Source organism: Magnolia sinica, chromosome 19, assembly GCF_029962835.1.
Source record: "Magnolia sinica isolate HGM2019 chromosome 19, MsV1, whole genome shotgun sequence".
Classification (NCBI taxonomy): Eukaryota; Viridiplantae; Streptophyta; class Magnoliopsida; order Magnoliales; family Magnoliaceae; genus Magnolia; species Magnolia sinica.
This window is the reverse complement of record NC_080591.1, coordinates 14,590,578-14,616,808: the sequence shown is the minus strand read 5'-3', so window position 1 is coordinate 14,616,808 and position 26,231 is coordinate 14,590,578. Positions and strand designations below refer to the sequence as shown.

General features: G+C 40.0%; 1 protein-coding gene across 1 annotated transcript in view; it reads left to right on the top strand.

The window, feature by feature from the left end:
• The window catches only part of LOC131234328 (auxin response factor 17-like), a 30,337-nt gene extending 11,660 nt beyond the window's left edge, over positions 1-18,677 (top strand). The window contains exon 3 of the mRNA XM_058231130.1: positions 18,332-18,677. The gene's annotated coding sequence lies outside the window, so the exon portion shown is untranslated. The remainder of the gene's footprint in view (positions 1-18,331) is intronic.
• Positions 18,678-26,231: the final 7,554 nt, after the last annotated feature.

Genomic DNA, 26,231 nt, shown 5'->3' with positions numbered 1-26,231 from the left:
CAACATATCAGAAAATAAAAGTTCAATCATGAGTGGCAGGTTGGTTTATTTGATCTGGGGAGGTAGAAGGAAGGATTTGGTTGCTTTAGATGTGGATGGGGCTGCATAAATATCGTTTAGTCATGAAGTTTGTAAGTCGGCATGTTTGGGGGTTGGGTTGCCTCCAAAAAGAACCCAAACCAATGGATTCTATAGGTTTCATAAGGTCAAGATGGCAACATATCAGAAAATAAAAGTTCAATCATGAGTGGCAGGTTGGTTTATTTGATCTGGGGAGGTAGAAGGAAGGATTTGGTTGCTTTAGATGTGGATGGGGCTGCATAAATATTGTTGTTATTGGGATACAGGGGTGTGGAGAAAGCTGGATTGGTCAGCTGGGCTATTCTCCATTTCAATGCTTTTTTAAGATTCGATTCCCGGCTTCAAATGGGTATTCTCATCTGTGTATGATCTAAATAAGGCTAATCAAGAATCTTCTTTTTAGTCAGAGTTGGATCAGATTTATGCTAGATGGCAGGATCCATGGTGCATTGGGGGTGACTTAAATGTAACCGGATTCACACATGAAAAACTCTATGGGAACAAAATTACTAGAAGCGTGAGGGACATTTCTGACTGGATATAGAAACTTGATGGTGGAACTTCCTTTGGCAAACATATGTTTTGCGCAGACCAACAACCAAGAGAGATTGACTATGTCTAAGTTGGATTCTTTCTTAGTTTCAGTTGTGAGTGGAAGTTTTTCCTTTAGTGGAGCAGTTGGGTCTCCCTAGGCTAGTCTTTGGTAGTTAGGGAAGACGATAGGGGTCCAAGGTTGTTCCATTTTGAGCTTATGGGGTTAGAGGTGGATGAGTTTTTTCAATTGGTGAAAGTTTGGTGGAGTCTTTAGTACTTAGGGAAGACAATAAGGGTCCAAGGCTGTTCATTTAGAGCTTATGTGGCTTAAGGTGGAGGAATTTTTTCAGCTGATGAAAGGTTGGAGTTCATTTCAGGTGGAGGGGTGGGCAGGCTACTAGCATTCTTTGAAACTTAAGCTTCTTGAAGGGAAGATAAATCAATGTGAAAAAGATTACTTTGGAAAGTGTGAAGGCGAGGAAGATTGCATTTTTCTGGATATCCAAGTCTAGATGTTAAATAGAAAACACAGTAATTGGTGGAAGAGGAAAAGGAGCTTCGTGCCAATCTCTCCTTTGAGTATACAAACAGATTCAAGGAGGAAATTGGATGGAGATGGTGATCTTGGTTGGTTTGACTTAAGGGGATAAAAACATGTCTTACCTTAAATAATAAATAAATAAATAAAAACATGAGGTTCTTCCATAGCATTGCAAGTGCAACGATTAGAAATAACAAGCAACGTCTTGGTGTATGGAGTTAGCATTAAGGAGAGGTCATAGGTTGGCAACAACCTTGGTTGTTCATTTTTATTTGAATCTTGGTCGATGTCGAAACTTGATAACATGCAGTTTGACATGCTTTCTAGCATTGAAGCGGAGCGTTTAGAAAGGCCGTTTGAAGAAAAGGAAGTCCTCGAGGCGGTTTCTTCTTTGCATAAGAACAAGTAGCCTAGGTCAAATGAGTTTCCTAGCGTTTTTTCTGTTTTTCGTTGTCTGGGAGATGGTAAAGGATAATCTAATAACATTTATTTCAAAATTCTTCAAAATCAGGCGTCTCTCAGTGGCATAATTTTTGTGGATATGTGAAAAGATAGGAAAGGAGGAAATAGACAAGGAAATAAGAAGAAAGAGAGAATGGAGAGATGATGGAATGTAATGCGGGGGCATTTTCACACCGGGCTCGAGTGGGGTTGCCTATGGGATGCAGGGGCACACTCGGGGTGGGCGGTCCGTCTGAGGCGGGCACCACCCGTGCGGAACCCATGTGAAGTGGGGCCCACGAGGGGGGTTCGGTTGAGGTCCTAACCCATGGGATGTAGGGCCTGGGCTATGAGATAAAAGGGATTAATTCGCCATGCTCTATCGGTTCGAGGTTTTAGAGCAAGTGGCTAATTGTCCTGCATCAAAGTGGTATCAAAGCGGGAGGTCTTGTGTTTGAGACTCCTCATCACAAGTGATTAATGCAGGGGCATTTTCACATCAGGCTCGAGTGGGGTCGCTTGTGGGATGCAGGGGCACACTCGAGGTGGGTGGCCCATGTGAAGTAGAACCCATGTGAAGTGGGGCCCACGAGAGGGGTTCGGTCAAGGTCCTAACCCATGGGATGTGGAGCCTGGGCTATGAGATAAATGGATTAATTCACCATGCTCTATCAGTTCGAGCTTTTAGAGCAAGTGGCTAATTGTCCTGCATCAGAATGACTCTAAGAATAGATCCTCCATACATCTCCACATCTTAGTTTATTAAAGGTTCGTTCGGCACCATGGATTTTATTTTTATTTTTATTATTTTTTTTGGGGGGGGTGGGGTTTCAAATCTCCGCAAAAGGGGGGTTTCAAATCCATGGTGAAAGCTTGTATTATGTCTAAAATCCTTCCAAGAGTTGCATGTGTGTGTGTCACTAGACTATTAATCTATTGGGCACATTGACCACTGATGATATTCCAAAACAATTAGATTAATTACATCACTATAATTACTTTAATATGATGATCTGCGCCGTCCAAACATTGTCCATGTAAATCAACGGTTAAAAATTGTTGGTTAGTCACTCAGATGCGATTGTGCTTGTGGCCCATCCAAGACTTGGAATTTAATCATTTTCGGGCAAAGTATATATTTCAACGGGCTTATTACAACCATTGTGTCAAACATTACATACATACACTAATTAGATATATTAAAGTTGATTTAGTAATTAAATTCTAACCCATGTAAATATACTATGCATAGCTACTTTTGGATTATAGGGGATTCTAAATCTACGGTGCCAAGCACAATAGGAGGATTTCAAATCTAGGGGATTCCGAATCCAGGGGGTTCCAAATCCACGCTCCCAAACAGGCCATAAGGTTTTCACTAACATTGTCCATGTAAATCAACGGTTAAAAATTGTTGGTTAGTCACTCGGATGTGATCTTGTGCTTGTGGCCCATCCAAGACTTGGAATTTAATCATTTTCGGGCAAAGTATATATTTCAACGGGCTTATTACAACCATTGTGTCAAACATTACATACATACACTAATTGGAGATATTAAAGTTGATTTAATAATTAAATTCTAACCCCTGTAAATATACTATGCGTAGCTACTTTTGGATTATAGGGGATTCTGAATCTACGGTGCCAAGCACAACAGGAGGATTTCAAATCTAGGGGATTCCGAATCCAGGGGGTTCCAAATCCACGCTCCCAAACAGGCCGTAAGGTTTTCACTAATATGCTAGAAATTACAAGAATACACCTCTTGCTTAAGTGACTTAAAGAGGGATAAAATTGTGGGCCTCAAACAAAATTCAAACATACATATTGAAAGCCCAGTACCGATTCAATCTCCTGATCTTCATTACCAGTCGCCACTCCCTTCCCCGTTTCGAGACTACCGGAACTGTCCTTATGCGGACTCCCTAGCTTAGAAGCACTAGCGAAGGTCCCAATGTTCACATAATTCTGAAAAAGGAAGTGGCAGAATGCTTAAAGGATTTTAGGCCTATTAGCTTGATTAAGCGCCCCTAGGAAATTATGGGAAAATGTTTCAGAAAGTGTCATGGGATGTCATCTCAAAAGTGTAGGGAGTTTCATCTTTGGTTGACAAATCCTAGATGGCACTTTATGCTCATGAATGCATTGGTTCTTGTTATCGAGAGGGCAAGAATTATCTTTTGCATGCTTGATCTTAAGAAAACATATGATTACAGCCAGTGAAGTAGTTTGATCAAATTTTGAATGTTGGTTAATGCCAAAGGCTTCTTGAAGGGGCAAGGGGACTTATTGTTTCCATTTTTTTTTTTTCTACTATGGTGATATTGGAAGAAGGGCCTTTAGAGTGTCTCACTAATGTGTTCAAAGTGCAGAAGGCAATGTTCATAGTTTCTCATCTTTAGTTTGCCGATGACATCTTTTGCTTTTGTGATTCAACGGATGACTTGGTGGATAACATGAGAAAATTTATTCGTGGTTTTCTTTTTAAGATTAACATTTATTAGAGTGAAATGTTGGGTATCCAAACTGAATGAGGAAGTGGAAGAGCCAATCGAGGTCTTTGGTTGCAAAATTGGCTGCTTGCTGTCATCATATTTGCGTCTCTTGCTTTGAATTGGTAAGTGTGCAAAACATTTGTGGGATAGTGTGATCAAGAAGATTGATGAAAACTTTTGTGTTGGAAAGGTAGGCCCTTTGGGTGGTAGGCTACCTTAATCAAGACAACCATGTCTAATATGCCATTATACTTCTTGTCTCAGTACCAATGTCTTGCCCTCATTTTGAACATATTGGAAGGATTAGACATGCATTCTTATGGTGAGGAGCAAAGAGAAGTAGAAGTTTCATTTTTTGAAACGAGAAGATGTATGAAAGCCCATTAGGGCACATATATCAAGGGGGTAAAATCCATGAACTTACCTCTTTTGGGTAAATGGTTTTGGAAACTTAGAATGGAAGGAGGTTTGTGGGAGGAGGTGAATCTCATGTAAGTATGGAATTAAGGAAGGGGGTGGTTCTAAGAGCCCCTCTTTATAGAGCCTGAGCAACATAGAAGGTGATTTTGGAAATTTCGAGCAGTTTCAAGAATGGAATTGACTACTCGTTGTGCAACAACATGCATATTCGTTTTTGGGAAGATGCGTGGATAATCCGGGTGTTGTCTTTCCCAAGTTGTCTAGGTTAGCTCCGGAGGTGAATATTCTTGTATCTCAATGTTTCTTAGTTGAATCCTGCGGGAAACCAGTCGGTGTGGTATCTTCCTTGCCAAAGGAACTCCATAGACAGAACGAGATGACATGATCCGGTTGCTTAATTTTAGTCATCAAAGTGATGAAAGGGATGCCTAGGTGTAGAAATGTGAGATATTGTAGATCCTTGGTTCGTTCTTTTTACGCGGCAATTCAGATTCATGATCCAAGGCTTTAATATTCCTCTACTACATTCATATGGTCTTATGGGGGGCCTTCCAAGGTTTTGCTCCTTGTGCGTGGTTGGTAGAAGTAAATTCCTTATGTTGGATAATCTTTAGAGGACTATGGTAATTCCTAACATATTGATGCTGGACAATCAACCACTTGCTCTAAAAGCTCGAACTGTTAGAGTATGGTGAATTAATCCTTTTATCTCATAGCCCAGGCCCCACATCGCATGGGTTAGGACCTCTGTCGAACCCCCTTCGTAGGCCCCAAATCACATGGGCCACCCACTTCGAGTGTGTCCCTGCATCCTATGGGCTACCCCACTCGAGCCTGGTGTGAAATGCGCATTAATCACCCCCGGTGAGGAGTCTCAAACATGAGACTTTCGTGGGCCGCACCTACCCTGAGTGTGCCCCTGCAGCCCACAAGCGACCCGACTCGAGCCCGATGTGAAAATGCCCTTGCATTAATCACCCCCAGTGAGGAGTCTTGAACACGAGACCTCTTGCTTTGATACCAATTTGATGTGGGACAATCAACCACTTACTCTAAAAGCTCGAACTGTTAGAGTATGACGAATTAATCCTTTTATCTCATAGCCCAGGCCCCACGTCACATGGGTTAGGACCTATGCTGAACCCCCTTCATGGTGAAAACAGAGAGGAGCTGAAAGATTTTCTGTATTTGAGACAACCCAAAGGGATTGAATATATAGAGATTACAGTCATCTATACAAGGAAAATAATAAAATTAGAATCCTCTACCTATGGAAATGAACTATACAAGGTATACTAGCTATACAAGGTATACAAGGCATGTGAGCCTGTCTAACATCCCCCCTTAAACTAATGCTGGTCATTGACAAGTAATAGTTTGCCAACTAGAAATGAGTGACATGCAGAAATGAGGGACTTGGTGAGAATGTCGGCAATCTGATCATGAGATGCAATATGTGGAAGAGAAATAATCCCAGACTGAAATTTCTCGCGGATAAAGTGACAGTCAACTTCAATATGCTTCGTCCGTTCATGAAAAACCGAGTTAGAGGCATCTGAATGACACTTAGATTATCGACATGAAGTGGAGTAGGATTCTGCCCAAGTCGGAAAGAAGTCCACGTAACCAGACAAACTTACTACATACAGCGGACATCGCCCGATACTCGGATTCTGTGCTTGATTTGGAAACAGTGGCCTGCTTCTTACACTTTCAAGAGATGGGAGAAGTGTCGAGAAAAACACAGTAGCCAGTGGTAGATCTTCGTGTGAGAGCGCAACCGGCCCAATCAACATCTGAATAAGCACGAAGGTCCAGAGTCGCCGTGGAGGAGAAGAACAGTGATCGATCTAGAGTTCCACGAAGGTACCGTAGGATGCGCAACACTGCAATTATATGAAGAGTCCGAGGAGTAGAAACAAACTAACTGACGACTTGGACAGCGTAGGCAATATCAGGACGAGTCATAGTTAACTAGACTCCCAACCAAACGGCGGTATAAGTCGGGCTGTGCAAGGAGATCACCATCGTCACGGGCATATTGAATATTAAGTTATAAGGGAGTTTGAACCGTCTTCTGATCCGTCAATGATGCCAATGCGAGAAGATCCTTGGTATATTTACGTTGGCTGACCAGGATTCCACGTTTAGAACGTGAAATTTCAAGCCCAAGAAAGTATGTTAGATGGCCGAGGTCTTTCATTTTGAAGGATGATTGCAGAACTTCCTTTAAAGCCGAGATGCTAGTAGCATCGCTACCAGTCAGAAGTAGGTCATCAACATGGACCAGAACAATCACAATTCCGCGAGCAGTGGTGCGCAAAAATAAGGATGGGTCATGACTATTTTGAGTAAAGCCAGCACCTGTAACAACATCGTGAAAGTGTTGGAACCATGCCCGAGGTGCCTGTTTGAGGCCATACAGAGCTTTCTTTAGGTGACATACCTTATTGTCAGGGATTAAAGAGCCAGGAGGAGGTTTCAAATATACTGTTTCTTGGAGCTCTCCATGAAGAAAAACATTTTTCACATCCATCTGAGCAAGTGGCCAAGAGTGAACGGAAGATATTGTTAGAAGAGTACGAATAGTTTTCATCTTGGCCACGGAAGCGAATGTCTCATCATAATCAATTTCGTATTCTTGTTTGTATCCCTGAGCGACAAGTCGAGCCTTGTATCGATCCAATGATCCATTAGACTTGAGCTTGACAGAATAAATCCATTTGCTACCAATTAGTTGTTGGTCAGCGGGTCGAGTGACAATGTCCCACGTATGATTATCATTCAATGCCGCAAGTTCTTCTGCCATAGCCTTCTTCCAACAATCATGAGTGGCTGCCTGAGTGTATGAAGTAGGAATAGAGACAATATCCAGAGGAGCATTCATGGCAGATATAGAGCATATCAAGCGATTAGGCGCTCGATGTACATGAGCGGAACGATGTATCGAGGTAGGTTCAGGATCTGCAACAGGTACAGTAGGTTCGGGTTGAGTAATCGGTGGTGGAGGTGTACGTGGTCGATGTGAGTAAACCTGCAATGGACGAGGGAGAGTACTTGAGGCAAAAGGAATATCAGGAAAGGTGGTTAGACCAGAAGATTTTGGGGTGTGCGGAGGAGGAAGAGATGAATGAAAGACATTATGTTCAACAAAAATAACATGTCGTGAAACCCGAACACGACGAGAAATCGGATCATAACATCGAAAACCCTTCTGAGTTTCTCCAAATCCCAAGTACATACATTTGATCGATTTTGGAGATAGTTTGTTATACTCACGTGAAGCCAGGTGAACATAACAGACAACCAAAAACACGAAATGTGGAATACGCAGGAGGTAAGCCGTTGAGAACAAAGTATGGAGATTTATTGTTCAGAATGTTGGTTGGCATCCGGTTAATCAAGTAGACTGAATGTAACATTGCTTCCGCCCAGAAAGAACGAGGAACACTCATAGCTGTCATCAGGGTGTTGGCAGTTTCAACAATATGACGATTTTTTCGTTCAGCCACCTCGTTCTGTTGTGTAGTATCAAAACAGGTGGTTTGATGAATAATCCCCTAAACTTGAAGAAATGTACGAAAATTTGTTGAGAGATATTCCCTCCCCTGAGTCAGAGCGGAGAGTTCGAACTGGAACCCGGAATTGAGTCTCCACCATAGGGTGAAATATCTTGAATTTTTCAAAAACCTATGACTTTGAGTGTAGAAAGTAAATCCAGTTGTAACGTATGATATCATCAATGAATATAACATAGTATCGTAACCCAGAGAGAGACATAATTGGTGAAGGACCCCAGACATCCACTAGTTCAAACATAGAAGATGATTTTGTAATACTTAGAGAAAAATGAATACACTTACTTTTTGAAAGACAACAAAATGAACAAGAATAATCCAAATCTTTTTTATTAAGAGAAACGTTCCTTAACATGCCAGAAGAAAATAACTGAATTAACCGATCGGAATGTGGATGACCCAAGTGAAAGTGCCATAGTTTCCACAATTTATTTGCTGAACAAATATCTGATGAAGATGGAGAAAAGAAACAACGAGCCGGAGTGACAGATGGATCAAAGTCCAGCACGTATAGACGACCATGCCGCCTACCCATCCTAAGTACCTTCTCCGTTGTCAGATCCTGCACAAAACAACAATTGGGAAGAAATATGACTAAGCAGTTATTGGATGTGAGTTGACCAACTGAAATTAAATTGGAGGAGATGTTAGGGACATGAAACACATCACGAAGGGTGAACTGGCGATGGGCAGAAGGAGAGAAAGTCAATAATCCAACGGACTGAATGGGTAGTCTAGTGCCATCCGTAGTAGAAATAGCCTGATTTTCGGTGTAGGGACGAATGTCACGAAGATGAGATACAACACCAGTCATATGATTGGAAGTACCCGAATCGAAAAACTATGTAGAAGATGAGGATATACCTTATATACCAGCCGCAGAAAGGGCCTGAACGATTTGCTGGAGCATCGCAGGAGTCAAAATGTGATGAAAGACCTTCAACAGAAACAGTAGATGTAGTATCACTAACAGACGGCTTAGAAGAAATAGTGACAGCAGTAATAGAAAGAGCACAACCACGGCCACGACCACGACCACCATGTCCACGGCTGAAAGAAGATGCATAGGCATATGTACGGCAGTCCTGAATACCATGACTAGTCTGTCGACAATAAGCACACCATTCTTTGCATTGAGCGACGACATGACCCACCTTGTTGCAGCTGCGACAAGTCAAAGGAGTAGAACCACGTGTTGGTGTAGTGGTGGACATAACAAACACCATATCAGATGATCCCGGAGTTAAGGAAAGAAGAGAACTTTCAGTTGTTGTTCCTCAGCTAATAAATCATTAATAATCGAATTCAATGAAGGAATAGGGCTACGGTTCAAGAGAGCAGCCCGACAATGCTCAAATTCCGGACGCAGCTTCATAAGAAATTGTCGAATTTGCGCACTCTCGCGCATAGTTTGAAATATCTTAAAGTCATGAGGAAATGTTGGATCCATCATAGCCACCTCTGTCCAAAGTATGACAATTTTGGAGTAAAATGATTGAATAATGTCGTCACCCTGAGTAAGGTTAACGAGATCCTGTTCCAGGCGGTATAACCGGGCCGCATTACTCTGTTGATAAATTGTCTGGAGATGCTCCCACATTACTTTGGCAGTGCGATGAGGTGTGAGGCCAACAACCATTGACCGATCGACCGAATCGAGAATCCAGGTAATAATCCGTCCAATGTTTATTTTCCAATCAGCTAATTTGTCGACATTTGTGGAAGTGGGGATAGTAACAGATCCATCAATTAGTCCCCACAAATCACGACCCTTGAGGAAGTTCTGAAAATGGATGACCCATAGAGAATAGTTGGAACCATCAAAACTACACCGTGGGGCCTCTGTACGTGATGATTCTTTGTCCATTGATTTGAAGTAATGTAGAGCACGCAAAGAGTGCAGCAGAAGAAGGTGTTAGATGTACCGTACAACAGGAGATACCCAATGGATTGCAGTTTTTGGATCTGGCGGAATAGAAACAGCAACAGGGGCGCTGGATCTTGGAAAATCTAGATCTGGAGCAACAACAACAAGGGCATTGGATCTGGAAAATGCAGATCTGGAATAGCAACAGGGGTTGCTGGATCTAGAATGAAGTTCGACAACAACAACAGATTGGAGAGCAGAGGGGCGTGCAATAGGGGTGGTCGGACGAAGCAGGAGGGGTGGCCGAACGATGCAGGGGCGGTCGGATGAGTAGGGATGGTTGCTGGACACAGCAGGGATGGGGGCCGGATGCAGCAGAGATGGTGACCGGATGCAGGGATGGTCGAATCTGACAGTTGGTGCCGGTTTTGGATCAGTGAAGCTCTGATACCATGAAAATAGAGAGGAGCTGAAAGATTTTTTGTATTTGAGACAATCCAAAGAGGTGGAATATATAGAGATTATAGTCATCTATACAAGGAAAATAATAAAATCAGAATCCTCTACCTATGGAAATGAACTATACAAGGTATACTAGCTATACAAGGTATATAAGGTATATGAGCCTGTCTAATACATGGGCCCCAAATCACATGGGCCGCCCACCCCGAGTGTGTGCCCGCATCGCATGGGCTACCCCACTCGAGCCTGGTGTGAAGTGCGCATTAATCACCCCCGGTGAGGAGTCTCGAACATGAGACCTCCTCTGTGGGCTACACCCACCCCGAGTGTGCCCTTGCATCCCACAAGCGACCCCACTCGAGCCCGGTGTGAAAATGCCCCTTCATTACATATGCCTCATGCATATGTAGAATGATAAATTGATGGGTCATCTATTCTTGCATTGTGCCTTCGCTAGAGCGGATTAAAGAGTGGTTCTTTGGTTTGTTTTAGTATTTTGGATGATGGACTCAATTGGAGCCTACTTCCTTGCTTGGCATGAGGGTGGTTTGGGCCATAACGGAACGAAGCTATGGAGATTTTCCCTTCTAGCCAAGTGTTTGGGCCATTTGAGGGGAATGGAGTGATAGATGTTTCTGAAACTGATGCAGGGACCTGGATGTGGTTTTCAAAAGGGCTAAGTTGGATGTAATAGCTAGGGCCTACTCTATAAAGACCCTCTCCAATTATGCTTTAGCTTCTTTGTCTTGACCATGAGTCTTGTAGTTCTCAGTGTAGATATTTCATGAGTGGAGCAATGATTTCCATGAAATTGAACAAATTTATTTTAGGATCTCACCATTTAATTTCATATTAGCATGGTCATGTTTTCATTCGCTTGTTCTCTTTCTAAATTGTAAGTTGCACATTTGCATCACATATCACATTATATGGGTGGTAGACGGAGTGCAATTCAATATTGGGTTCAAGCCTTTAGCTCAGTGGTAGACAAGGTGCATTTCCACAAGGTCTTGGGTTTGAGCCCAGCTTATTTTGTTTGTGTGCGTGCGTGCGTGCGTGCGTATGTGCTAGAAAAAAAGGACATCAATATGGCAAGTCATTCTTGGGTAGTTTCTTTAGATCGCTTGAGGTTTTTGGCTTACTACAGCCCAATACCAACTCTAATCAAGCACTCTGTTTCGGTGGGTCGAACAAGTTCTTTTAATTGGTTTGATAATGTTAACATATCAAAGTTTAAGGTTGAGTTTTGTTAACTATTTTTTGTTTTGTGAATTTGTTGTGATTGCTTCGATTATTGTTTATAAACATCATGTGTTTAGTCAGTTAGATTAGTCTGCACATATTCGCATTCTCATATTTCTTTTGCATTCCTTCTGGCACATCGATAAAGAAACATAACTCATATTTGTTTACTCATTTTTAAAACCTTGGGATGGTACTCAATGGTAAATGATGAAAACTAACTCACTAGATATAATTTGATCTTCTCAAATTCATTGTCATTGTTGGTAATATGTTTCGTGAGGCAAGAAGGTAGAGAGGGTTGGGTGGGGCTAGGTTGAGGTCAGTTTTGGACATTAGTGGGAGTTCCCGGTAGCAGTCAATGAGAAGAACTGAGTGGTAGTTCTTATAAACTTCTAATGTGCAAAGTAACTGGGAAAAAAAAAAAAAGAATCAATGAGTGTTGAGTAGTTGAAAACTGACTCAAGTATGGGTTGTAGAGGTGCAGCAGAGGTTTTCGTCATTTTTTTCTAGGCCAATATTTTAATCATTGGATATTTTGATGTTTCTGAAGGAATGTTGTTGCCAAGAGTAGCTGCTGATATTTAGATCATTTGGAGCCCTGCAATTGAAATCCCTGCTCCCCCAAGAGTAGTTGCATTCTCCATCATCATCATCTGAGTCGTATCCCAATTCCCAATTAATTAGGGTCGGCTACTTGAAACATGTTTCACCATACCACTTTATCAAGTGCTACAACCAAGTTCCGACGTAGCACGTTGCTTACAGAGAATGCCCTAGCTTGAGTTTGAATGTCACATTGTTGGATTCATGATGAAAGTTATGGCATCAGTTTGACACTGGGTGCCAACCTGAAGAAACCCTGCGTTCTTATGGCTTGCAATCAGATAAAAGATCCTAAAAGTGGACAAATTGCAAAGCCAAGGTATGCACCTTCCCAATAGATGCATAATCTGTAAGAGAAGTGAAGATAGCAGTCCCAATCTTCTTATCTATTGCTAGGCGCCCTTGGAGGCATTGTGTTCAAACCTGGACGGGCAGTTTCTAAGCTGGAACAACAGCCCATTCAATGTCAAGCCCTGAAATCTGGAACCCGAGTATGATGACCCTGATCCTGAGGTCTAGGGTATGAACTAAATTAAACGTGTTTATACATTTCATTCTCATCCAATATATCGTATGCAAAACTAAACAACTATTTAATTATCCAAAACTAAAAATTAAAATAAAATTTATGAATTCAAATTCTACTCAACTATTGCCATCATCTCTCACTCAAGTTTCTACTTTATCTTATCACAATTGTCCAAATAAAAATAAACTAAAGGTGAAATTTTTATAAAAGTAATCATCTAGATACCTTGCTTCTACCGTTCATTCCTCATTCCCTGAACCTAAAAGAGTTTATCAAATTGGGTGAGCTAGAAGCCCAGTGAGATCATATACACCATAGTTGAATTCCAAGAGATATACCATACAAAACAACTCATATTGTATGCAATTTGTTGGGAAATATGGAAAGAGAGAAACCACAATATATTCGGGGATTCTTTAGATTTAGTTGTAGACCTTGCTGGAGAACATGAAAGGGGACACCATCGAACATGCTTCATAATACAAGTTATTCGCTGGAATGATGGTCTAAATATAGGCAATGAATGGTTTAGTATCAGGGCGTAACTCCTAGTTTGGGTAAACACTCCATTTGACCTAACCTAGTAGCGTTATGATTTTTTTACCTACATCAAGGCTCCTCAGGTGTTGATGTATCCAGTGTTTCCATTGTTGACGAAATATCGATATTATCACCGACAATATCGGTATCGCCATTCTAGCGACATCGAAACTCCATTTTTTCATTTCTTTTCGGATTATTGGCGAAATATCGCCAATAATTTTGGATTATTGATTATGGCCTATAATTTTGGATTACTGTCGACAATATCGACTATGGCCACCAACCACGCTACCTATTACGGGAAAATTGTAGCCAACAATATGTATTTTTAATAAATAGGTAAAAAATCTGAAAAAATATCGGAACTGAGATGATATCGTACTTGGTTGATCAAAACTCGGAGCTCAGAAGAACACCTCCATCAACAATGCCAATCTTCAAAGATTTCATTCCGATTTGCAAGTAAGAAAACCCCTCTTTCTTCGGCAACAACCCTCCCTCAAAAACCCTCTTTCTTCAGTGTGATTGGCTCTTCAACGGAATTTTAGGGTTGGTTTTATTTATTTATTTATTATTATTAACTTCGAAACTTTGAAGATGCGGAAGAAATCCGATTGCGTATGAGTTGGTACGCTTTTATCGTACTGAGTAAACCAATTTGGGCCCATCTTGAGTGTATGTGTCTATCCACGCCGTTCATCCCCTTTTCCATCTAATTTAAGGGGTTGAGCCTAAATTTGAATCATATCCAAAGATCGGGTGTATCATACCACAAGAAACAGTGGGGATAATGATTTCCACCATTGAAACCTTGCTAGGCCCCATAGTGATGTTTATTTGTAGTCCAACCTGTTCATAAGATCATAAAGATACGGATGAACGGAAAACACAAATATAAGCTTGATCCAAAACTTTTGTGGCCCCCAAGAAATTTTCAACGGTAGATGTTCAATTCAACTGTTTCATGTGGTGTGGTCCATTTGAACATTGCATATGCTTCATTTTTGGGCTTAAGCCATAAAATTATCTGGGAAAATGGATGGACGGAGTGGATAAAATACATAAATCATGGTGGACCTCATAGAGTTTACTGAGTACGCTAACCGTAGTGAGTTGCTCACTACTCAATCCCCTTTCGATATACAAGGGCATGGTTTGGCTAATAACGTTGCCACTAACCAGGGGCTAGTGGTCAGTGCTATGTGGGCCCCACCATGATCAATTTGTCACCGTCCATTCATGCTTACACATCATTTTAATCATTTTCCTCATAAATGAGATATCAAAATCTCAGGTGGACCACACCATGGGAAAATAATAATGATTGAACATCTACCATTAAAAATCTCCTATGGGCTATGGCCCACTGTAACGTTTATTTGACATCCAACCTGTAGATTAGCTCATACAGACTTGGATGAAGTCAAAAAACAAATATCAGCTTGATCTAAAACTTTTGTAGCCCCAAGAAGTTTTTAACGGTGAGAGTTCAATCAACACTGTGTGGCCCACTTGAGATTTTGATCTAACTCAGTTTTGAGTTCATACACAAAATTATCTGGAAAAATGGATTAGACGGCATGGATGAGACACATACATCATGTCGGCGTCCACATAGACCAACGTTTCATGCTTGGATAATGTCAGGGGAGTACCCACTTCGTTTGTGGACGGAGATTTCCTGCGCAAGCCTCCAGCGGGAAGTTCCTTCACTGGGATGCTACGTGGGGCCCACCATGATGTTGATGAAAATTCCACCTCGTTCATCCATTTTTTCAGATCATTTTAAGGGATGAGACCAAAAATCAGCTGGATCCAAAACTCAAGGTGGCCCCATACGAGAATGAACACTCGATGAAGATTTTTCTGCCGTTGAAACCTCTTTGGGCACCATCTTGATGTTTATATGCCATCCAAACTGTTTATAAGTTCATTTCCACTGGTATAAAGTGAAAACACAAAATTAGTAGCCTTGTACTAAACTTTTGTGGGCAGACAAATGTTTAAATGGTGGTCACTAAATCTCCACTATTTCCTCTTGTGCTGCTGCCCTAAGTTTTGGATCCACATGATTTCTTTTCTAATGTCCTAAAATGATCTAAAATAATGGATGGACAGGGTGGATTTTTTAAAAACATCATGGTGGACTCCACTTAGCATCCTATGCATCACTCTCCCCACTGTGGCTCTATTTACAAGTTTTTAACGGTGGGCGTCACTCTCCCCATTGTTTTCTGTGGTGGGGTCCACTAGAGCTTTGGATCTGACTCATTATTTACCTCATGCCTTAAAATGATATCTCCAAATGGTTGGACGGTGTGGATACAAAACATACACCATATTGGGGCCCACATAACCCGGTAACGTCACATCAGTAGGAAGTCTTGCTTCAGCAGGGGCGCGGATTAGGTAGTACCCCGCCTGTTCGAAGCTCGAGACGGGTGGAGGCTCTGAGTGCCACTTAGCGGCCACTATGATGTATGAATCTTATCAACACCGTCCATCACTTTTTTCATATCATTTTAGAGTAATGGACCAAACATAAGGAATATCTAAGGCTCAAGTGGACCACACCATAGGACGCAGCGATGCTAAGGACGTCCACCGTTGAAACCTTCCTAGGGCCCACTGTGTCGTATATTTGCCATCCAACCCCTTGATGTCATATACACATGGATGAAATTAAAAAACAAATATCATCTTGATCTAAAACTTCTTTGGTCCCTAAGAAAATTTTCAATGGTATATATTGAATCACCACTGTGTGGCCCATTTAAGATTTCAATCTTCTCTATTTTTGAGATAATATTATAAAATGATATGAAAAAAGGGATGGACGGTGTGGATAAAGTTCATACATCACGGTGGCCCCTCATTGGCGCTCGGAGCCTCCGCCTAGCCCCCATTAAATGGAAACTTATTATTAAATGCATTTTTTTTTTTTTGTAATTTTTTTCATTCTTGAATATGTAAATATGTGTATTTAGGTATGTCCTGAAGTTTCACTGAAAAATTCCACCATTTTCTCCCTGTTACCCCCCCTTTCCCTACATTTCCAGTTATCGGCGATAACGATATTATATCTTTATCTCCAACCACCGAAACTTGTAGCAATAACGACATCTCGAACACTGGATGTATCCTGATCTTTTCTTTGTTAGCTTTCTGTGTCCTTTTTTCCGTTTCTTTAATGAAATCCATAGTCATTTGCTCATCAAGAAAAAAAAAAAACAGAACAAAAGAAAACAAAAACGAATTTTGTTGCCAAAGCAAGCATTTGCGGATAAAATATGATACCTAATAGAAATTTAAAAAAGAAAAAGAAAAAAAGAATAAAAAAATAGTGATGTAGGACAGTCATCTTAATTTGAGGACTGATCGCCTTCTGCTGATGTGCATTGAAAGAAGACTGTTATAGCTAAAGAGGGCTAAAGAGGGCTAAAGAGGGATTGTTGGAGGTGGTAAAAGAAGGGTGGGATGAAGGGCCTAAAAGGGTAATGGGGCCAGATCAATGAAGAAGGTTTTTAGAGCTTGAAAGTTATGGGTTGGTGGTTTGATTAGTGACATTGAAAACTAAAACTAAGTAGGGAAACAGTGAGCATAGGAATGGTTTACAATGTTATGGCCTTCCCCTTTTATAGAGGGAGGGACTAAGGTTTTCTAGGAATCTCACCTTGAAGATTTTAATGGAGACACTATTAACAACACTATTCATTCAATCTCAAATTTGGAACGGTTCACAATGCTATTGCCTTCTCCTTTTATAGGTTCTTCGACTTCCTAAAAATTCTTAAATGAAAACAATTTCTAACAAAGATATGAACCTTTTAGAAAACAGTTTATGGACCCAATTTATGGGTCTTCTGGACAGCCATGGGCCTGTCTTTGTCCGTGGGGCCCACATCGTTCTCATTAGTTTTCTCTCCTATTATGTTGTAAACTTTAAGGAGCTGCTTCCCATCAGGTAGCTACAGTTTAAAGCTTCAATGTGGAGGATGCGTGTTCAGTCTGTTTATTGAAGAAAAGAGGATATTATCATGCTTAGCCAATTAGACTCTAATTTTGTTGCATAAGATGTCTCCATTAAGGCTGATATGTTCGTCCTTTTTCTCAAGTTTGAAAGGTATTCGGCTAGGTGACCCACTATCTCTTCTTCTTTTCCCTATGGTGCTCGAAAGTCCTAGTTTACCGATGGTTAGGGCCTTATTTATCAATTGCATTAGATGCTTTGATGTTGGCAATCAGAATCAATTTGTGACCTATCTACAGTTTGCGGACAATGAACTTATTTTTTGGGGGGGCATCTCTTGATTATACAAGGACCTCAGAGTTCTGCGATGCTTTGAAGTGGTCTTGGGTCTTTAGAGTGAATGTTGGGAAAGTGCGATTAGCCACAAGGAGACTGCAAGCATTGCTATAGGGTTGAGATATAATAACTTGTTTATTCCTTGTTCTTATCTTGGGCTCCCTCTTGGGGGAAATCCTTGATGAAGTTCCTTCTGTCATCAAGAGGATGGAATGGTTAGGAAGCAAGAATACGTTTCTTCCTTGTACCTATTTTAGGCTCTCTAATGAGGGCAATCCTGGGGAAAGTTCCTCCTGGGATCCTAATTTTGAGAGAATGGAAAGTTATTCAAGGTGGAAAGCATAGTAGTGATCTTTGGAGCGTAGGATCACTCAAGAGTGACATTGTCGAATCTGTCAGTAAATGATGCAATCTGCCTTCCAATCACTATAGCCATAAAAAGATCACATGGGATTCTCATGATTACATGTGCGCACCCCACACGATCACGTGTGGGAGCTCATCTCACACACATAATCATTAGGATTTAGTTGAATTTCATTGTTTTAATCTGCTTTTATCTTCTTTATTTATGCTTAAGACATGTCAAGACTTGCTTTTTGTATAATGTGAATTTTCTATTCATTTTTTTTTTGTTCCAATACCAATTTGGGTGATATTCTTTTCTCTCTGCGGTTTATGTAGGTAACTATTGAGAAGACTGGAAGCTGACTCTTATCTGACTCTGGCAGTAACGCTCTTTTTATCTGACTAGGTGTACTTGCTATTCTATACTCGTACTTGAATTAAACATTATTTGATGAAAACTTAGACATGACTTTCTTAAGCAATGCTTGTATTTTTGTGCGGAATTAGTTGCCAAAATTTCTTAGCAGCTCGTCGACTGTGGCTCTGCCAATAGGGTAGGGTCATATTCTCTTCATTTTAGTTGCATTGAAGTTGCATTTTGTGGATGGAAAAATTGAAATGTTGACATGGTTTGTTTAAGATTTTGGGTCTATGATGCATTACGTGAGGAAAGATTGTACAATACTAGGGTTTTCAATTTCTACAGGTAGACTGAATGATCCGCCCCATTGAGATGGGGGGCTTCTCAGTAGATCCCCTATGCACCAACAGGACCTTAGATTGAAAGATCCTGGCTGTATGATGTGTCCTTTTTCTTGGTTGGTGCAAACTTTATGCTTGTTTCCCACTATTATCGACAATTCTTCGATCCATCGATTGAAGGTTTTATGAATTCTTCCAATATTTTTTATTTTATTTATTTATTTATTATTATTTTTTAAAATTATGGTCTCTCACATTATTTAGATAGTTTATATATCATGGTGTCTATTTGACCATGACCTTCACGTATAGTTGGCCAAACCATGCAACTGTATCAAATTGTACAGCTATTTAGTTGAGAAGGAAGGCTAGTGTGATCCAGGGGTATTTGTGACATTTACTTACATGCTGAGTTGTGGACCCCACGAGCTCTTCGATATGTAGGACATCAAGCAGGCCAGCAATGTATGCTGATTGTGGTAGCAGTAGTGTATTACAGGTTTTAATACAGATTAAACGTTATATTTGAACTTTGGTGGGGGTGTTTTTTTTTTTTTTGGAGATTTTGTATGTAATCTTGATAACTCGTAATTTTATATGAACTTGTGATCACCAATACATTATTACTCTTAATTAATGAGACAAAATCATTTTTAAGTGTCAAGGTATCATTTAATGAGTTCATCTCATTTTAGTTATTATAATTATGTCCTTGAGATCATATTTCCTTTTTTATAAGGATTAAACATAATATTCATAACCAACGGTCATGATCTCTAATACATGCCTACGTTTAAAAAGGGGCCTCTTTCAGGGCAACGTGAAAGCGAGTTCATCTCATTTTAGTTAATTGTACTTGTGTATTAGAGAGTTTGGTGAGGATTAAAATAATTTTAATAACCCATAATTTATATGAACTATCATCTCTAATACATAAGTTATTAGCTAAATGAGACGACTCATTTTTCAGTGGCAGCCAGAGATGAAAAGCAATGATAACAACATACTTGATTTTCTGATGATGAATATAGCATGAAAATCACATGGGTTGGGTGGATGATCAGGTGATTGTGGAACTGTTATGCGCTTTGTTCTTTTGCATACCCAGGGACCATAGACCATAGTCCTAAAACTTGCTGACTCGATTTGAAATTTGGCCGGCTCGACTCCGTGAAATTTCAAGCTGAGACTCTGGAAACTTGGTACTGGGTCTGATTTTGCCTTGACTCAGAGAGACCCATTAATTCCGCTAATATTCTTGCTTTGAGTTGGGATTTATATTAGTTATTCAGGATCTAACTATATTATATATCTATTAACAATCCTAATTTTCAATTTATAATAATTAAATATCGACTGAGCTGGAGAACAAAGGGAGAGAGATTGCGTAAGCAAGCCATGTTTACCGTAATCTCCCTCTCTATCTCACACAACCTCATACAAGTCTTCAAAGAGTGGAGATGGAGACTCCTTTTTGTAATTGCATTCAGAGTCCAACCCATCATGGACTTTTTAATTGCAAGAGGTCTACACGCTTTATAATACAACTAGGATTCCCTGTTCCCCGGTCTTCTCCATATGAAGAGATTTGGATTTTTACAGCCTCACTTAACAAGCACAACAATTATTGTGTGCGGCCTAGCCGTGATCAGGCCTGCTGTATCATATCACTTGTAAGTACGGCCCACCTTTGGCACGGAAGCCAACAACTGTTGCCCAGATTGTTCCAAACCATTCATTTGTATTCAAGATTATTAGATGGTGAGGATCTCTTATTTGCAATTCTTTTCTTCCAATTCCATTGTCAATGTAGCAAATCTGTATTATCCAAGCTTTCCCTCGTTGATGAGGTGGGCCCAACTTGATGATTTTTCGTTTAGCCAATCCGTTTTTTGTCGATGATAGTTCACCATCATTTTTTTAAAGACTGGGTCTCATTAATTGTACGCACGGCATATATAAGAATCTATCCAGACCTTCCAAATCATAAGGCCCATTTTCGATGAAGCATGGCGCTGAGAAGTCCATCTAGCCTAGTAATTGGATGGTAATAAATATAATGACCAGCGGTCCAGATTCATTGCCCAAAATCAAAGGTTAAGATTAATACACCCGTCAGTATTTTGGCCGATGCTCCATCCACAGTAGTCCCGCAGTTGAATGGAACATATCGTCCGTGCATTTGTGCAACGTGTACGGTGGATGAAAACCATTCTTGGAAAAACGGTGGTGAAACATCGCCCAGTCTAGAACTTGTCTTAGGTCCTGATGCGCTAATGGGTACAAGTAGGGCCCATGGTTTGGGGGTCGTGGCATTCATTGAAGCACATCCAATGGTCGTGGCATTCATCTAAATAACAGCAGTTTTAGGGAAAATGGCCATCCACAGTAGAAACTATCTTATCAACGGTCCGGATTACCGAGTACGTGGCCCTCTTGTACAAAGTAGGTGCAACAGGACGGCATTCAATTTATGATGCCTTGCGACCTTACAACTCCCTCGAGGCTGGGGTTATTAATTGAAATGCCCCTCCATCTAATATAGGCGAATTCATATCTGTTTTTAGCCCTTTGGTTATTATTTGGCTTTTTCTAAGAATAAAATGTCCATCTACCACTCTCCTCGTACTTTGCTAAAGTTTATTAGGTTTTAAAAATGAGAATGTGGACTCTACTAAATTAATGATTGGAGGTTACACCTTGATTGATTTGATCCGTTCACTTTAATCGAACAATTGTGAATCTATATTAGGGTCATCTCAAAAAAAAATTGAAACTGTTTGTGGCCCCCAACTACATTAATATTGTGAGTTAATTTTGAATTGTTTCTTTTGGTATGTTCCATCCATGATAAGTTTTGCCCTGAAACTTGTGCAGATAGCATAAAATTAAAATTTCTTTCATGTGGACAGTTTGAATCTGCTGCAAGACGTTCTAGTCGGCCCCACAAAGATGTATGATGAGTTTAATAAGTGAATCCCTTACATGTGAAGGCCATTTAGCATTTTCTTTCTCTTTCTTCTTCGTTTTTTTTTTTTTCACGGGAGGGGACTTTTTTAGTCGTTAGGACTGTTGTCACTTCCATAACACTCACTTCGCGACCTTTTGGTGTGCATCCAGCGTCATTCCTTTTATTCTAGCAAGCTTTTGAGTGGTTTTTTGAAAATTTTCGGCCAAACTCTCGGGCATAGAAGTTATGATCACCAAATGTATATTTAGGTTAAGATAATAGCGGCTTTTGTGTATTATTTTTTATGGGTATTAATGGTGAGAGTTTGTAAAAGAGAGTAGGGCGTGGTGGTTCCTTTTATAAATGTTTTATTTGTTAGGTATGAATGTTGAGAGTTTATGAAAAAGATAAATTTTGCAATGGAAGAATATTGTAATTGATGAATTTTGAAATGGAAGAATAATGTAATGGATAAATGTGATACATGCTAAAATGGATGAATGTTATAAAGGATGAATGTTATAATGGAAGAGTGTTGAAATGGATGAACGGTTATAACTGAAATAACGAGGGAGTTATGATCATTTTCGTTGGATCGATGATCCACAATGCACATTAATGATACATAATCATTAATGAACTTTGAGCCCACTTTTGAACAATTAAATGGTGTTCAAATGAGATGATTCCAAAGCTCTTTGAAAGTTTATCAAATTATCTTTCTAACAAGTACACGATCACTCAAATCGAACATGTAACAGGGAAGTTATGATTATTTTTATCGAATCGGTGATTCATAGTGGATAGCGGCGGTCTACAGTGTGTAGCGACGATCCATAGTGAGTATCGACGATCTTCACTGACTATCGGCAATCCACAGTGAATATTGGTGATCCACAATTAATATCGGATATCCACACTGAATAATGGTCATTCATAGTGAATATCAGCGATCCACAGTTAATATCGGCGATCCACCAGGTAGGTAGGATCCGACTCGACCCGAACCGAAAGCCAGGGTCGGATCAAGTAGACCCACTCGGATCCGAAGCTAGACTGAGTCGAGTTCGGGTCACTTAGCAAATTGATCCGATCCAATCCGGAATCCGATCTAGTCGAATCCGATCTAGAATCGGATACTATAAAGTCAAAATTTTTTGTTTCCTATTTACCTTTACCTTTCTTTCGTCTACCCGAACCCTAACCCTACCCAAACCGGCGCCGCATCGACCTCGATCGGAATCCAGGCCAGTCAGTAGCCTAGCACCCTATCTTCACCGGTCATCCTCGTCCATTCATCGGGTAGGTTAATTTTATATGGTTTTTTTTTTTGTGTTGATTCGAGCTCGGGACCTCAAATGCAGTCGTGCAGGCCGCAGGTGGTCTGCCCAGGCTTGAGACCTCGGGTGCAGCCGTGCAGGCCGCTGGTGGCTCGCCCTGGATTAATTGGGACGGACGCGGATTAGCTGCTAAACATGAACCCAAAATTAATTATACTAAAATCTATGTAAAATTAGTTATTTATTAACTTAGGAAAGTTAGCCTTAATTTCTTTCTTTCTTTCTTTAAAAAAAATAAAATAAAATTATTATTACAATTTTTTGAAATTTTTTCATATTTTTGATTTTTACGAATTTTTCAAAAAAATAAAAATAAAACAAAAGACTTGATTTGAATCGTACCCAACTCGGTTTCCGTGACCGAGTCGGACTCGATTCGGGTCAGGCCAGTCAGGAATCAGTTCGGATCGAGTTCGGGTAAGGTAGTTGGCAAAACCGGATTGAGTCGAGTTGGACCTAACTCGGTTTGACTCGACTCGATGCCCACCTCTATCCACCATATAACATTCTTCCATATTAACATTCATCCATTATAATATTCTTCAATTTTGACATTTCTTACATTCATCAATTATAATATTCTTCTATTTAAAAATTTATCTATTATAACATTATTTTATTACAGAATTCATCCATTTCACAATCTCCCACCATTTATGCTGAATGAAAAAAAAAACTAATTATAAAGGGAACTACCACACCTTCCTCCCTTTCATAAACCTCCATTATTGATACCCATAAAAAACAACACGCAAAAACCACTATTATCCTAACTTAAATTTACCTTTGACGGTCATACATTTTTCGTCGGAGAGTGTGGTTGAAAATCTTTTTTAAAAAAATACTCAAAATCTTGCTAGAATGGAGGGAATGACACCGGATGCACACCAAAAGCTCGCTAGAGTGGGTGCCATGGAGGCGGAATAGCCCTAATGGCCAAAATGGCCTCCTCTCATGTAAAAAAACGAAGAAGAAAGAGAAAGAAAAGGCTAAATAACATTCCTGCGTAAGGGACTCACCTATTGAACCCGTCCTATATCTTGTGTGGGGCCCATTGGATTATCTCGTAGCAGATGCAAGCCGTCCACATGAAAGGGGTTTTAATTTTATGCCGTATGCTCTAGTTTGGGGGAAAACACATCACACATGAATCACATTGGAGGAAACAATTCAAAATTAACTCACATTGGAGCAAATCCACATAAGAAGGAAAGCCGTGTGTTCTTGTTCATCTACTTCATCATGAGGTTTGCGTTGTAGAACCATGAAGGTGGAATACACCTCGTTGGTCTTGTTTGGAAGAGTGAAGGCATGTTGATTCTTCAAAGCAACGCCCAGATAAATAGGCTCACCAAAGGGCAAAAGGTGGGTGGGTATGCATTTATACTGTTGGACCCATGGGGCCGCATTCAAAATGGAATGTATTAGTTGACCAACTCCAGAAAGTTGGTAACACTGCAATAAGGAAGGTGTTGGTTGGATATTCTTGTAAGGAGAGTCTAATACATTTATAGATTCCTGCCTGCTTCCATGTAATACAATGCTGTGCTTTAACATGTGTGAACCATTCTGCCTAACCGTTCATCAATTTCGACCATGCTCTTGGAGACTTAAATGCATTAGAAGGAACTAGGAGATTGATGCATTGAATTAGAAGAACTTCATCGAAACATTTTGGGAAACTTGGTTCGATCTCACGAAGTTGTTCATGAGTGATTGCCGAGTGTGAAAGGTTGGACCGAGTGTTAACAATGCCTTGTTTTGTTTGATTGGAGTATTGAACAAGAAGCCATCGTGCACTCCTAAAAACAAAACATTTAGATATTTGATGAACGATTCTAGATGGAAGGCTAGAACGGAAGATGAGGAAGATGCAACCATGATAATTGAAAGGAGATAATTAGAAAGGATGTCCGACATAAGAAATAAGAAGTAAAATGTGAAAAAAAAGAAGCGACTTGGAGTCGTTTATATATCGCCCGCAATATGTGTTCATTAATAAAAGGATTATCATGACTCCTTGCATGATATGATTTTATGCGATGTGTCACATGGACAATATAGAAGGGCGGTGCAAATGATATATTTTTGTACGACCTCAGTTATGTAGAATCAATAGAGAGACAACACGTAGAATAACGATCGATTGCATTTATTACATTGGGCAACGGAACAACGTTGCCTTCACCTTTTTCTTAAAGGCAAAGCGACGTGGGGGACAATGTTGTACCCTATTTCTGGCCATTCTGAGAAAAACCAATAGGAGGGCAACATGCGGCATTGCATGAGAAATATGAGATGGGTGAAAAGATATTTAAGTTACTTGGAGTGCTTTTTGCAGAATCATAACTGGCGTAAATTCAATTTTACATGTTAGTGGTTGGTCGAGTTATCTAAAAGTTTAATGAGCGAAAAGAAAAACACGGCTGAGCAGTTCGAGATACAAAAGGTGTCCGAGAGGAACAAATCTTGAGAGACAAAAGAGGAACAATCACAAAAGAGAAACGTAACAGAAAGAAAGATTTAGAAAATTGTTTTTTTTTTACTACTGTAATCGTTACCGTAATGGAAGAATGATGTGGAAGAATAAACTGTGTAATAGAACTGTATAAATAGTAGAAGAATATAACAAAAACAAAATCTCCAACACAACCAACTAACCAAACAAATTTATCTTTTATCTCAACTTATCTTAGGAGTAGCGGTATTCAAGTAACAATAATTCTTAGCTATAATCTTTATTTGTAACCCATGCTCATACACTAGATTTGATCTCTATCCAATATCATGTAGTTCTTTCAAGAGATGCATTCTTGCGATTAATTATGAGCTTTTTTTTTTTTTTTCATTTTATTTGATTACATTGTATTTTGAAAGTCCTTTCTTGTGGAAGACATGAAGTAACTCATCTTTGAACGAAAAACATCGCCATTTAATTATTGCCGGATCATTATAAGTTTCTACAAATGACCGAGTAAATGATCAATTTTCTTAAAATCTATTCATATACGTTTATATTTGACATATTTATTTATTTCAACGCTTGCGATCAAAATTAACCGGCTTGGTGCCTACACATGTTACACATGATTGAAAACAAACCAAAATGCCAACGATGAGTCTCCGAAGAGCAAGGATGGGGACTCCTTTTTATGATTACATTCGGAGCCCAAGCTATCATAGGACTCCAGTTAGAAGTGGTCTCCACCCTCTAGAATACAACTGTGATTCCTCGTTCCGGGGT